The sequence below is a fragment of the Camelus dromedarius genome, chromosome 7 (genome assembly GCF_036321535.1).
Source record: "Camelus dromedarius isolate mCamDro1 chromosome 7, mCamDro1.pat, whole genome shotgun sequence".
Lineage (NCBI taxonomy): Eukaryota > Metazoa > Chordata > Mammalia > Artiodactyla > Camelidae > Camelus > Camelus dromedarius.
The window spans coordinates 24077761-24092362 of record NC_087442.1 but is presented as its reverse complement, the minus strand read 5'-3'; the positions used below and the strand labels follow the sequence as shown (position 1 = coordinate 24092362).

Sequence of the window (14602 nt, the reverse complement as noted above, 5' to 3'; positions counted from 1 at the left end):
TTTGCTAGGCAAACAGAGGGTGGAGGAGGGGTAGGAGCGGGAGGGGAGGGAGACAGGGAGAGAGAAGGAGACAGAATGAAATACAGACTATTAACCACAGGACGGTCATGAGAGTGGATGACAGAAGTGCAGGAGAGGTAATCCAGAGGCCCGTTCACCGATGAGCGACTTCCAGCTCCCAGGCCTTGCGGAAGGGTCCTTGTGATGTGATCATATGGTCATATGTTTCTCCCTGTGATGGATTAAAGCTGTCATTGCTTTCAATTCTCACTTGCCTTTCCTCATATGTTTGCTCTTGTTGGTGGTGTTGGAGTAGTAGGCACAGAAATGTAAAGTTCATTTAGGAATACGTCTAATTTGAATTGACTGGGATTTATTTATATAGCTTACGGTTATTTCCATGCATAATTGAGTTATAGGCTTCCTGGTGTAGGGATGGGTTGTAGGAACACTCCCATCACACACAGTGGACCCATTTATCTTCCTGGCATGGTGACCATGACAACGAATTATCTTGCTAAATGTCTTCAGTTCAAAATGTAGTTTAGATGAGGCATCATGCAAGAAGACTAACAGCCCATGCATAAAAGAAAATTGATAAAACTTTTCCCAAATTGGAAAACAATCCTGCATTATTTATATGATATTAACAATAATGAATTATGAAGCCAAAAAAAGTTTCCTAAACTATCAGTATTAAAATGAAACAAATTTCCACCAAACTTGTCAAGGAGAAAGACTAAATTATTCTGTTATGTGTACAGAAAATGTAGTCACAATTCATCTAATTAGGAATAGGAAATCAGAATATACCTCTGTAAATGTAGAAAAAATATTGGATAGCTTTTTAAAGTTGGAAATTTATTGTGATTTCTCATCTAAAGTGTATTTACTTTTGTACTTATTTTGTATTCGTAAGTTGTGCCCCTTTTCTTAAAGAGGAGCTACAATGTGCTTCGCATCCCATGAAATCTAGATCTGCTCTTAAGGTTATTGAAATTGATCAGGGGACTCTGAAGTGAAGGTGATGGACCAAGTGTCAATAGGAAATTGAAGAAACACAGAAGTTTAGTTAGACTTACGGTGAAGAAAACAGTCTAGACTCCCAAATCTTAAATGAGCGTTGGCCATGAACAAGATGTACTTTACAGAGATGATGAGGAGACAGAACAGCGTTGCTGCAGTCCTGGACCACAAAGAAGTACACTTTCTGTTTGCTTGTGTGTGTTCCCATCGCTGGTCTGAATGTTCTTAGAAGAGGGTATTACTCTTTTTTGTCCAGTCACTGTACCTAACACAGTGCACTACACATAGTAAAGCATGTTTTTTACTTGACCTCAAAGACATTTGATCTCATAGTTAAAACTTCACAGCCTCCATGTAAATGTTTCATTGTGCCATTTTTCTTTTTCCATCATTTGACAATTGACACGTTTTCCTTTTGAGCATGGCATTTATTTTTGATCTTTCCTCCTTTTCTTTTACAGCTTTTAACGGCTATTTTGCCATTTTATTTTTCTTATTTGAATAGTTTCATTGTTTCCTAGAATTTGACCTCATACTCTATATAATGTGGCCTCCGTATGCACACGGAGTTTCTTGTTTTAATTTTATTTTTATTTTTTTGAGCCGTGACTGAAAACTTGGCACAGAATAAAATAGAGAGAAAGGTCTAGTTCCTGGCCTCGGGGCTGTGGATTTCATTAGACTGGGTTCCCTGTGCTGCAGTGTGGTCGGGGCCTCTTGCCAGGGATTGTCACCTGTGCTGCCTCGTACCCGCCAGAGATGACTTCTTGCCTCCCCAGGGGTGGATGGAGCTCTGTCTGTCTTGTAGCATCACTGCAAGTAACACTGTCCTCTTCTCTCAAACTTTTTTATCACTAACATTTCTTTTTAGGGGTTGATCTACTTAAATGGGTAAAAGTCAGGAAAAAAAAAATCATACTGAACTAGAGGGGATTAGAGACAAGCCTTTCTGAATGATGACGGGCCCGAGATGTTTTCTGGAGTGAGTAGTTAGTGTACCGAGAAGGTGTAGTTGGATTTGGGTCTAAGAATGGTGAAGTCTGCTCACTCAGAATCATAGTAAGGCTTAACGCAGAGAAGGAGCCCACTATGGTGTGCAATTGAAATTTAATTGCTTTTCAACATGAAGACCCCTAAAATTGGGAGCAGAACTTGCACTCATTTTATAGTATAACATAATACACCTAGAATTACTGCATGGAATGAAGCTTAGGGAGCGCTTAGTAATAATTTAGTAATGAACAAATTTCTGTTATTATGCTGTGTTCAAACATATTGTTTAACTGAATTGAGTAATCAATATTTTGGGGGCCTTTAGGGGTGGAGCCAATACAAGGTTTAATTGCCCTTTTACTTCCTTTGTTTAAAAGTTTGGAAAGTATTTAATTGCATTAGATGCTTTGCAAGTAGTGAATTATGGGAAACACTCTCAGGTACCTTGCTGGTTTGTCTTATTGGTAGTTGTGTGTTTTCATAAATTGAGAAGAATGATTTCTTTCTCTCATTGCACTTGCCTGACTGTGAGGAACATATATCATCAAGGTTCTAACAAAAATAATTTGTCTAAGGAAGTATAAATACTAAATTCCAAAAAGTAAATAACATTGAACTGCCTTTGAAAGCCCAAGTTCACTGCAAATAGCCATTGCTAGTGGTTTAGTAAACTCTGCATTGCCTTCTTTATATAGAAAATCCTGCCTCAGAAACGAAAATTTTATAGTGACAAAACCTGTGTGAAATTCATTTGATGTCAATAAAGTTCACAGGCTGAAATTTTAATAAATGATAAGATTTTACAAACTGCAATAAGTAAAACCTTAGAATAAAAATAGCTGTTATTATCTGATTTATATACTCAAATTTTGTAAATGACACTACTGCCTTATAAACTGCTGAATCTGGCCCATGGATGCATTCAGCTATTTTGATTCAAACCATTAATGAATCAAGAATACATTTTTAAACTCATTATCCTATGTGTCCTCCTGAATCTTTTATAATCAAGTGAACTCTGTATAAGAAAATTAATAAATATATTGCAGTGTAAGAATATTTTATGTTCTACCTCTCTTTAGATTTTTGCCTAGAGGAATAACAAAAAATTCTTTAAATTCAAACTCACTATATACCTCAGTAGTTATCAGATCAACTTCCCTATTTTGTCTAATATATTGTGAATTGTTTGATAATATAATGAATATCACACCTATGTCTGAATAAGTCTGAAATGAATAAATATTATAGTAGGTGAAAACAAATCAAAGAGATGATATTTAAGGAAACTGTGGAGGCCTAAAGTCGGGGTTAAAACCCCATACTCAGATATTGCACTTAGGAAAATCCTACGCTGATAGAAGTTATTGTAAAAAATAGACCTTAATTGTCTATAAGCTCAGCGTGAACAAAAAATTGTGATTGGGTGCTAAAACAAGGTGACAAACATGGATTTTATTGTTAAGCCACAATGGTAGGAGGACAGTATTTGGATCAAAGAAGACTATAGTCCCATCTTCCCATCATTCACCACCATTGTGAACTTATGGACTATTCTGTGTGGGTGGAGAAGCCTCGTCTTACACTTAAAAGATGTCAAAGAACCTAGAAATTATGAAATATGAGAAACATTTGAGGGAATTTGGGATGCTAAGCCTGGAAAAAAATTTAACAGAAACATGATAGGAGTTTTTAAATAGGAATTATTTGTATTACTTGTTATTTATAGGCAAAGGGAATTAAAGGACAGATGTTACAAAGATGTACATTCCGGCTTCGTGGGTAGGTTTACCCAAAATTATTGTAAGAAGTTGGTCTTGTAAAGAGGTCAGTTTTCAATCACTAAAAAGTTTTTAAGAATTAGATGAAGTTCTAGTAAGGATTTCTTTGTGATGAAATTAGACCAGATGACCAATAATATTGCCTTTAGTGCTCAGGTTTGGAGAATATGACTTTCATAAAGCAAGTGGGATGTGTTCCTGATCTTCTAATTTCAATTTTCTGAGGTCATGCCCCCAGAGTTGTCTTTACCTCAAAGGCAGTGAAAAGTGACAGATTTTGTTATAAGAACATTAATTACATTGGGCTTATTATATTGTAATTTTACTACCACTTATTAAATATTTATGTACCAAAGTGCCATACACTTTCTAAGTATTGTAGTTAGTCCAAACAATATCTCCAGAAGGTAAAAATTATCGGCTACATTTAGGATTAGGGAAAATTGGCTTGAAGAAGTTTAGGTAATTTGCTTAAAATCACATGGCTAGTAACACAGAGATGTATTCCATACAGATCAGTAAAAGAATAAACTTATAAGTGATATAACATTATGATTTAAGGTTAGGGTGGCTGTGACTCAGTCATTGCTTTGTAGACCCCAAGGACTTCCTCTTTCATTACTTAGAAGTGGCCAGATCAGATTCATATTTCACTGAGGCCAATTGCAGAAAGCCAAATTATGAATAAACAATCAGGTATATGACTGCATCTACATGCTGAAAATATTTACAATAATACTCCCTATTCTTAAGCACTTCGGAAAAAAATGACTGGTTGCCATTTCACTTATTAACCAAGAGAAGTCACAATCATAAGATGTGGAAATATGAGAGAATTGTACATTCTCTCTTGCTAGGTTGTTAGTCCTGTACGTTGAATGAGTAAATAAAGAACTGAAGATAGACCAACATGGAAATCATGGATGTGCTTGGAATTCGTGGAATCTGAGAAAGGAGAGTTAAAGTCAATCTTTTAAATGGTATTACTGTGCTTTCACTCTGATTAATAACCTTATATGTATTAACACACTTAACTTACTTACCAGAAAGTCTTGTGGCCAAGTCTCCAATTATTTTCTTTTGTCATTAATGACCTATGTTCTAACCCATATGGTTGATACTGTATTTTAAAGCTCAGAGGATAAACACGTAGCCCTAATTTTGTAGTTAGTGAAGCTTCCAAGTACCGATCAAAAAATCAAAGTTTGGCTCCAAAGCCCAATGAAAGCCATGTAAGTCAGGAAAAACGTCATTATAAACTATTTGTGATGATTTAAAGAATATTTACTTTGGATACACCTATCAATTCTAAAACTGACAATTTCAAGGGGAAAGTAGAAACCTCTAAATTGCTAATGTGGCAGTAAGAATGAACTTGGATTATCAGTCCAGGGAATTAAAAAAAAAAAGCAGATCTTTTGGAAGCACCATAAATTATGCTGTTAAATTGTGGCTGGATTCTAATGCAAATCCAGGTTACCCAGGCATAAAAGACAGCGGCAGTTGGCAAACACTGTGTTATTTATTTTCTGGATAAGTCATCTATCAAACTCTTCTTTCCTCACTGAAATGCATTCACACACCATAGAGAAAACAGAGATTGGTGGTGATGGAGTGTAACCCTGGGAACACCTTTTCTGAACTTTAGTAGAATCAAGTCAAAAATCAAAGTCCTCTGTAAATTAACAGTTTGCTTGCTTGTCTAAACCAAACGAGAGAGAGATTCATCTGGTTGCTAAGCAGAGAAAGTGGTTACTGAAATGTTTCATGCCCTGTTTGATGAGCCTGTCAGGTGCCTTCTCTGAATCTACTGCCGTAAAGCACACCAATTTAAACCTCAAAGTTACGAAAATGGAAACTTATCATGAAAATTGCCAATTCTTCTAAATCTCAAAAAGAAAAACAAAATGGCTGGAGAAACCATATTTTACAGATACATGAGCCAAATAATCAATAGTAGGGATTTTTCCAAAGGCTGGAGCAGAGAGATTTAGAAATACTATCATTTCAAGTCAGAGAACTTCTGCTTTATGTGTGATCCCAAAAAAGAAGAGAGTATTTCTTCATCATGATTTTATTTATTAATACTTAATAGAATATTTAGGAGGGGTTGTAACTGTAAATTTTAATCTACAACCTTGAAGATGCAAGAAATAGCCTATTATTTTCTTTAAATCAAATTAAATCAGATCTAAACCTCTACCTGCCATTTAATGGGAATGTAAGTGAATTTGGAGTTATTCCCCTCTCCTTACCCCCATCATAGCATAGGGATCCAGAATTATCTGGTACCAGGAGAATAGATAAATGCCCTTCAGATGAGTCTATTATGATTGCTACTGGCTTGGTAATTGCCTAAGTCCACAGAGTCCCCAGGAAGTTGTAACTCTTCCAGGGCCTGGTCACATCACACAGCCTGGAATCCAGAATCTTGGTTGAAGCTGAGAATTCCAGTGTCCATGTTCACCCTTGAGGAAAGAGCGCTTCGTCAATCCTTGTAAAGGATGCAGATACTGAAGAAAAAAAACAAAACAAAACAAAAAACCACCACTTGGTATACCAAAAAAACAGCAAAACCGAACACAAATAAATATATTAGTACATTATCCCTACAACAGAATTCTTGTCTAAAATGTTTGCTCAGAATTTTTTTAACTTTCATTTTGAAATAATTTTAGATATCAGAGAAGTTGCAAAAATAGTCATTTCCATAGCCCCTTCACTCAGCGCCCCCTAATGTTAACATCTTACATAACCACGGTAAAAAGACCAAAACCAGGGAATTAATGTTGGCACATTACTATTTATTAAAATACAGACCTTAGTTAAATACCACCAGGTTTTCCACAATGACCTTTCTCTTTTCCAGATCTGGTCCAAGATTCCACACTGCATTTCGTTGTCCTATCTTCTTAGTCTCCTCCAATCTTTTTTTCCACCTTTCTTTGTCTTTTAAGACCTTGCACTTTTGAAGAGTATTGATCAGTTAATTCATAAAATATTTCTCATCTCATTTGATTTTATTTGATGTTAGTTCATGGGCTTATGCATGTTTAGAGAGATCACAGAAGTGATTTTGTGCCCTTCTTGGTTCATGTCAGAGGGTAATAATGTCAGTGCCTTATTATTAGTGACATTGCTGGTGATTATTTGGCTAAGGTCCTGTCTATAGGTCTTGAGTTTCTCCCGTGTAGGTTACTCTTTGCCCACTTGTCATTAATAAATACCTTGGGGAAAATATTTGAGGCTATTAAAATATTCAGCTCCTCCTTAAAGTTTCACCCATTAATTTTAGCATCCATTGGTAGATCATGCCTGCAACAATTACGATTATTTTGCTGTTTGCCTAATGGTAATTTTTCTCTTATTTGTGCAATTTATTAACTGGAATTCTTCAATAGGGAAAAAGCTGTCCCTTCTCATTGATCTGTTTATTCAATTTACATCGGTATGGACTTGTAGATATTTACCTTATTCTAGGGCTTATAATTCAATAACATCAGGGGCTCTGAATTTTAACCTATAATAGTACCCCATTTCTTTTTTTTTTTTTTTTGAATTTCACAGATTTTCTTCTCTACCATAACTATATTTGTCCCTGGTTCATTGCAACATGTCTGTTTATTCCATTCTTCTTTTATTATTTCTTTTGATTTTTTTCTTCTCAGTCTTAACCATGATTCCTCTTTTTAAAAATTCTGTCTCTAATATTCTGTCATCCTTTATTAAAAATGTATCTTCTCTCCTCCCCTCCCCCAATATCATCATTTTCCCCCATCCCCCTCCCTTATTTCTGTTTACTCTGCTGATGGGCAGAGATATTTCGTCCAGTATGAACAGAGATAAATTGCCTCTTCCCATCTTTTGAAAATAGTCCATTCGTTCTTTTGACTTTCAAGATGAATGTGAGCAAATTAAAGGAGTCATTGCCGATTTTGCCATCAATTTTCAGCGGGCACTGAGTAAGGTGACTGCTGATGACACTCGTAATGGGTTATACTTCTTTTTGTTGTATTATTATGGTCGACTTCAGAGAAGGATTGACAATATTTTTTTAACAACTACTGATTCTATCAGTCTTTGAACTAAAAATAATTTAAAACAACACATATTTTTCTGCAAGAAAATTAAAGCAAAAATTTGTCATTTGTATCACTGTATGACAGTTGCTTAAAACATCCATATACTGTGATAGTTAGAGCCACATCAAATATATACATTTTCCATATTTTAACCAGAGGTTATAAATCTGACTTTCTTTTTCAGGTACATCAAAATACATGCCCATGGGATATATTTTATTGTGGTTGTAGGAGAGAAATCCTTTAAGGAGAGGAACAGAACCATAAACTCTTTCTGTATTCCTTGGAAATTTCTAATGAAAACTTATTCAGGACATTTTTTCTTATTGTGAATTGCTAAAAATATCTTTGCAAGGATGGACAAAGGGAATTATACTTCATTGAAACAGCAACCAGCCAAACATATCTAATTATATCTATACTTTATTTAGAGAATGGGTTTAGATCTTTGAAATTCTGAATGGTTCATTATAACCAACAATAATAAATAGAAAGCAGAGACTTTTCAAACTAAAGATATTTCAAGTTCAGGAATGGAAAGCTTTAGAAGTTTGAAAGTCATTTAAAAGTACCTAAATTATTAAATAAAGATAAAATTTATACATGCATCTCAAAAGTATAATTAAATTAATATTTACTTTAGTAAACATTAATTAAAATTCCCTAAATGTAAAAATCCTGAGGCCACCCATTTAAATAATAACAACCCAGAAAATACATGTTCTGAGATTCTTTTCTATTTAAAAAAATCAGTAATTATAACTAAAAGCAATTTTCATTCCCAACAGTAGATATAGAAATATCAAATAATAACCTAAGAAAGAAATGTGAAGGACTTATGGAAAGGAGATAAGGGTTTTAGCTTATGAATATTAATGACTCTTTAATAAATAAATATATGAATGTCATAATCCTGTATAGGAAAATAATACGGCAAAGTTGTGATAGCTTCCTCAAGGTAACCTATCCTTAAACCCATTCCAAGCCAAATCTTAAAAGATATTGCTTGAACTTGACAAAATCGTCCCAAAATTCATCTAGGCCTAAAAAAGCATACAGAATTAATTTGAGTAAAGAAACATAAAATACAAGAGATGGAGACATGCGTGATAATTTTTAAACTGCATTTTAAAGTCGCCCTACACCTGCTCTATCCCTATTTTACATACGTTTCTGTAAGAAATGGGCATTTTTGATGCATGTTGGGATGTTCGAAATTCAGATATATCCTAGGCTGAAGACAATTATTTAAGAACTTGTTTTTCATTCCCCTACCAGTTTCAAAGGACGCATCACTATTGAGAGAGAAAGTGCCGTGAGCAAAGCTAAGTAGCCGTCAGTAAGAAGTAAGTACAAAACCAGCACTGACTTAACGGTGAGCAATTTTTTCCCCACTCTTTTCAGATCTCTTAAGGAAGACACGTTATTTAGTTGGAAAGAAAATAACTTTCAAATAGCCTAAGTAGTAAAGATGAGTGATGTTCATCCTTTTAAATGTATGTGAGATGCATTTTCATGTCACCCAACTTTCTCAGTGTATCTTGGTTAAATTCAAAGGTAAAACTTCAACATAAGTTAGTTCAAATTTGGTACACCTTACTCAATAAGATGTTTAGAATGATTTTGTAAAGAAAAAGGAGATATTTATACCAATGAATGGTGGTCCTAATTTTATTTCATGTTAGAAAATGTTTAATGTTTTCTATCTCTTACTAACAAGAAATAAAACTACATGCCAGTTGCCAGATTGATTAGATTTTAGCAGGATATGATTTTCGCCTTCTCCTTTCTTCAGTATACAGGGAATGTTAGATCATGGTAGCTAATGAACCCAGTTGAGTTATGTCTGATATTTACATTTGATTCACATTTAATTATTTCTAAAAGCTGAAGTCCAGAAGCCCAAAGGTCATTACCCAGGCAGTGGTAGACTGAATTACTGGCGTCCATTCTCCGTTCTTTCCTGTATCCATGTCCTTAATCATGCAACTGTTCCCCAGGACCCAGCATGATTTCCTGTTGGCCTTGTGACTTGCTTTGGCCAATAAAATGAGAAACAGTATACCAGTTTCAAGCCTAAACCACAAGAGGCTTAAGCGTTTGGAAACACTTGTTCTTTTTGGATTCTGCCATCACCTTATGAAGGACACGCCCAGGTTAACCTGCTCATCTCAGGAAAACAGGAGACATGCAAAAAAGCTAAGCCATCAGCCCTCTGAGCCCAGCCTTGATCATCAGCTGATTCCCAGGCAAATTAAGGAGCCTAGCTAGAAATAGAAAAGCAACTCAGTCCAGGCTAGCCTAGATCAACTGACACTAGAAATAAATGTGAGAAATAAAGGTCTGCTCTCATAGGACACTGATGTGACGTGCTTAGCTGTTTTGCAGCAGTATTCTGTTGTTAGCTAGCTGATAAACCCTCACACATCCTGAAGGATCACCAAGTCTTACATTATCTTTCCTGCTTTATAAAGAACTTACAGTTTTAGTTAAACATTTCACTAAATTTTTACAAAGTAAGTAATAAGAAACAACTTACTGGTGTATTATTTTCACAACACATTTATTATTCATGACTGACATCATTTTAATCCTAACGACTGCTTTTGGCAGTCTCTTTGTATATAATTTATTTCCTCAAGGCTTTTTATAATAACACTTGAAAAGTGTATTAATAAGTTTGTTTAAATTGAAAGATGAAGGCAAAATTTTTCTGACAGAATGTAAGTCTGATTAGCTTGGGGATGCTTTACTGATTAGGTTGTAGGGCAAACATTTGCCACAAATTTAATAAGTTAATTCTTCAATGCCATGTTATTGAGAAAAATATATTTAAAGCATATAATAAGATAAAAAGAATTTAATACAAAATAGTGTATTAGAACAAGTGTAATGCAAAAACAATATTTCTATTTTTTCTAACCCTTTTAGGCATACTGGGTTAAATAATACACCTCTCAAGAAAAGAGTAATAGGTATAATTGATAGTCATTGGGTATTTGTAAGGTTTTTTGGTTTACATCTCAGATATTGCGAAAGCATAGACTATAATGACTGGGCAACAAATCATTTTTCAAGTCAAGTGGTTTCCAGTTCTTTGCTATTGCCAATTCAAAATAAGACCTAATTAAAAATGGCTAAAAATAACTTTTGGTGATCTAGCACTGTGATTTTGGACTTCAAAGATGTGTCAACCAGCCTATAATTAAAAATAATTTTTGATGATACATCACTGTGATTTTTGGCACTTAGGGAACTGAGTGACACATGTATGAGAAGGAAATAAAACTTCCTTCCATTCCCTTCTACTGATTTCTTTGAAAATAATTTCTTTGTGTTCACATCTATAAAAACAAAAAAATCAGAACACAATTCACGCAGAACTCTGTCCCACACCAGCAATTTCTTACACGTTCATAGAGACAAGAACTCATTGAAAGTAATACTACTAATCTCAATAAGAAATGCATTTCTAATAAAATTCTATGTTTGATATTCAATAATCATATAACAATATCAGTAATATATTTATGATGCACAGTAACAATAGTAATGATTCAAGCCAGGAAAAAAAAGTTCACGTTCATAATCTTTAAAAGAAATTTTCCACATGTATTTTTTTCTTTGCAAAGAATAAAGGTAGGGTTATTAATGAAAGTCTTTCAAGAATGAAAAATAGATTATATTAAGATATAATTTTATGGTTAAAAAATGGAGTGGAAATTTGAATTCCAGGGGGAATAAAAGCAAAAGATGTAAAATTCCTAAATGTCAAAGAAGTTGTTGATGTATTGTTTTGAATCATTATGATACTTAAATTTTGCTGGGAATTTGAAAGAGCATTTTTTTAATCAAAAGCCAGAAATTATATCTATTTGAATTCATTATGGAAAATCTTAGATGCCAGTTAAAAATGCAAAGAGGATAAAAAAATTATCTTAAGAAATATTAGATGACCACTGATTTAGGCTCTGGGAGGTTCTGCCGCTTTGCAAGCAAGCAGACAGATCTTTTCTGCATTATGCCAGTATTCTATTTAAATTTTCAAACTATGCTTCAGAGAGGAATAGAGACCCTTGAGTTGTCAGTGAGAGAACAAATTATGGATAACACGTATAAGATGAACAGGCTAATTCTTAAAGAATATCTTAAAGATATTCTTAAAGATTAATTCTTAAAGATAAAAATCTGATACATTATATTTATGGATAGTGGCTAATTTTTCCTAAGTAATTATCATGTTGCAGGTTCTAGTCTATCTACATTCAATAACTCATTTAATCTTCACATTACATCATGAAGTAGACATAATTGCTAAGCCCATTTTACAGATTAAAACTGGGGTTTAGGGAGGCTAATTAATGAACCCACAGCTATTTGGAGAGTGAGACAGGCAATCTGATCTGCTATCCCACCACGTTATGGAAACTGCCCCAGTCTTTCCTCTTTTCCCTTTCTTGGTAACACTTCCCTTCTGTCCACGAACCTTTCATTAATGCCTTACCACCACTCACTCCACTCTGTGCTTATAAATAAAAGACAGGAAGGGTATACGCTAAAGATTTTAACACTGATGATCTCAGAATGATGGATTATCCAGTGAGTTTTATTTATCTGTCTTAATTACTGATATTTTCTGGTTATAAGGGGGAAAAAAAAGATATGTCATATCAGCTCATCGTTCAGCAAATAGTCATTTTCTTTCCCCCAGCTCCGTGGAGAAGCAAACTTCCCTATCCCATCAGAGCTGGGCGTGGTCAGGGAATTTACTTCGGCTAGAAGAGTGTGGGAGGAAATGGCCATGTTGCAGTCCTCACCCACGGCTTCAAGAGGCATCTCTCTCTTGTACCCACTCATCTAGGGTCTTCTGACTTCTGCCAGGAGAAGATGCCTCAGGTAACTGTACCCTCCCACCTGTGTGCACCCGCAGACTGTGGTCAGAAGCAGAGATACTCCAGTCTACCTGTATAAACGTGAGAAAGAAAGACAAGCCAGTGTATTTGAGGGTTGGATTCTGCACCGCAAGACTAATGAACAGAATGTATTTCTACTGCATTTAAACTCTCTTCGTTAGTTATCATGCATCATATGGTATATTTTCCTCCCAAAATAACCAACTTACGAACTTCCCCTTAGAAAACTTCAGAGTTCGTAGTCATTGACATTGCTCATGAATCTCCAGTTTTTGTTCTGTGGGCATCTAATTCATTCGTAGGTGTTTGATTTTCCATGTGAATTAGATGCAGATACAAAGAGGAGGAGAGCTAGAGATAAACCTCATTTTCTAAAGCACTGACATTCACCACTCTACCTCTGCGCGGGCTTTCCTTACCCCATACAGGGAGACTGGCTGTGCAACTCCATTCTATCTGCACTTAAAACAGCCATGGGTTGCCAGGAGAAATCCTGCTGGCAACACACAGTGAGGTGTGATTTCAACTTTCTGGCAGATATATGCACTTGATTAATAACCTTGCACACCATGGTTCTGTTTTTCAGTGTGCCTTGAGTAGGAGTAAAATCCAGGCTTTGGAAAAAAAAATCTTGATTTATAACTATAAAATTTGGGTGATTTATTACTTCTCCAACTGCTACCAGTGTCAGGTGGTCATTTTCCTAAGTGAGACACAACCTGGATCAGCTTGTCTTTTGAAAGAGCAAGGTGTGATTGTTTGTTGTGAATGAGAATCGAACTGTAACTGAAGGCTGGGTATTTGTTTTTCTCCTTTACTCATTATCCTGGCCTGTTTATATAGGTAGTTTCAAAACAGAGAACCAAGATACAATGAATCTGAATTAACCAAAGAAACCACCTACAGTATCAGACACTTGGAGTCAGTTCGACTGAGACAGAGGGTGGGGATGATGGAAGGTGGCACAGATGCCTCCCTAACAGATGCCGGGCAGGCTGGGCTATGTCCAAGCTTACACTCCTATTCTGTTATTCTCATGATACCGCAGCGTGCTTGACAAAACGCCGTTGGAGATCCGCAATCAACTGAGAGAGTCCAGGATAAAGCTTCTAGGAGGTTGCTTTCTGCTCATCCAAGAGAAGACACTTACCTCTGATTGCTCATTAGAGGGCACTTCAGTGGAAAATACTCCTTCTCCAAAGGGAGTCTATGCTTTTCATTACCTCGTTTAGTAAGGGGTCTCTACAGGTAAAAGGTTTTTACAGGAGTCAACAACAACAAAACTTCACCCACAATTGTTCTAAATTGGGAGATTTTTATATATGTGTATAAATATATATATACATATCTTTTAACTTAGAGGCTGCCCACCAAGTGAGGTAATTGAAGGCAAAGATATATATCTATATACATAAAAATATAATTAGTGGGGCAAAAGTCTAAAGAGATTAAAATAGTGAATATAGATTAAAGGAGACGTTAATGACCATTCTTGAATTCTATAACTTATAATTTTTGACGGAAACAACTTCTTTGAAAGGAAATAACATTAATAAAGCGTTTCAGATTTGACCTTTTAATGGCAGCAAAATTGAGTTATATAAATTCTATTAATGGCAATGGATGATTTCCAGCTAAATCTCTCTCTGATATTATGGAAGACTGCTCATTTTCAGAATCACTTTCTGTACAGGAATTATTGAAAATGGTTTAGCTCAGTGAAGTCAGTTGACTCAGATTATCTGTTTTTAAGCTACAACAAAGTAAGTAGAAAAACTGTGATACTGGTCCTGCATTTTATGATGTA

The 14602-nt window shown here is 35.2% G+C and overlaps 1 long non-coding RNA gene across 2 annotated transcripts in view; it reads left to right on the top strand.

Moving 5' to 3' along the window:
- LOC135321731 (uncharacterized) overlaps window positions 1-14331 on the top strand; it is a 192103-nt gene extending 177772 nt beyond the window's left edge. Inside the window, exons 3-5 of one of the 2 annotated variants that reach the window (XR_010381768.1) lie at window positions 9161-9228; window positions 12744-12778; window positions 13844-14331. This is a non-coding gene — a long non-coding RNA (uncharacterized LOC135321731). Of the gene's footprint in view, window positions 1-9160; window positions 9229-12743; window positions 13317-13843 lie in introns of those variants that run through there. The other variant, XR_010381767.1, reaches the window with a different exon arrangement.
- The last annotated feature ends 271 nt before the right edge of the window (window positions 14332-14602 follow it).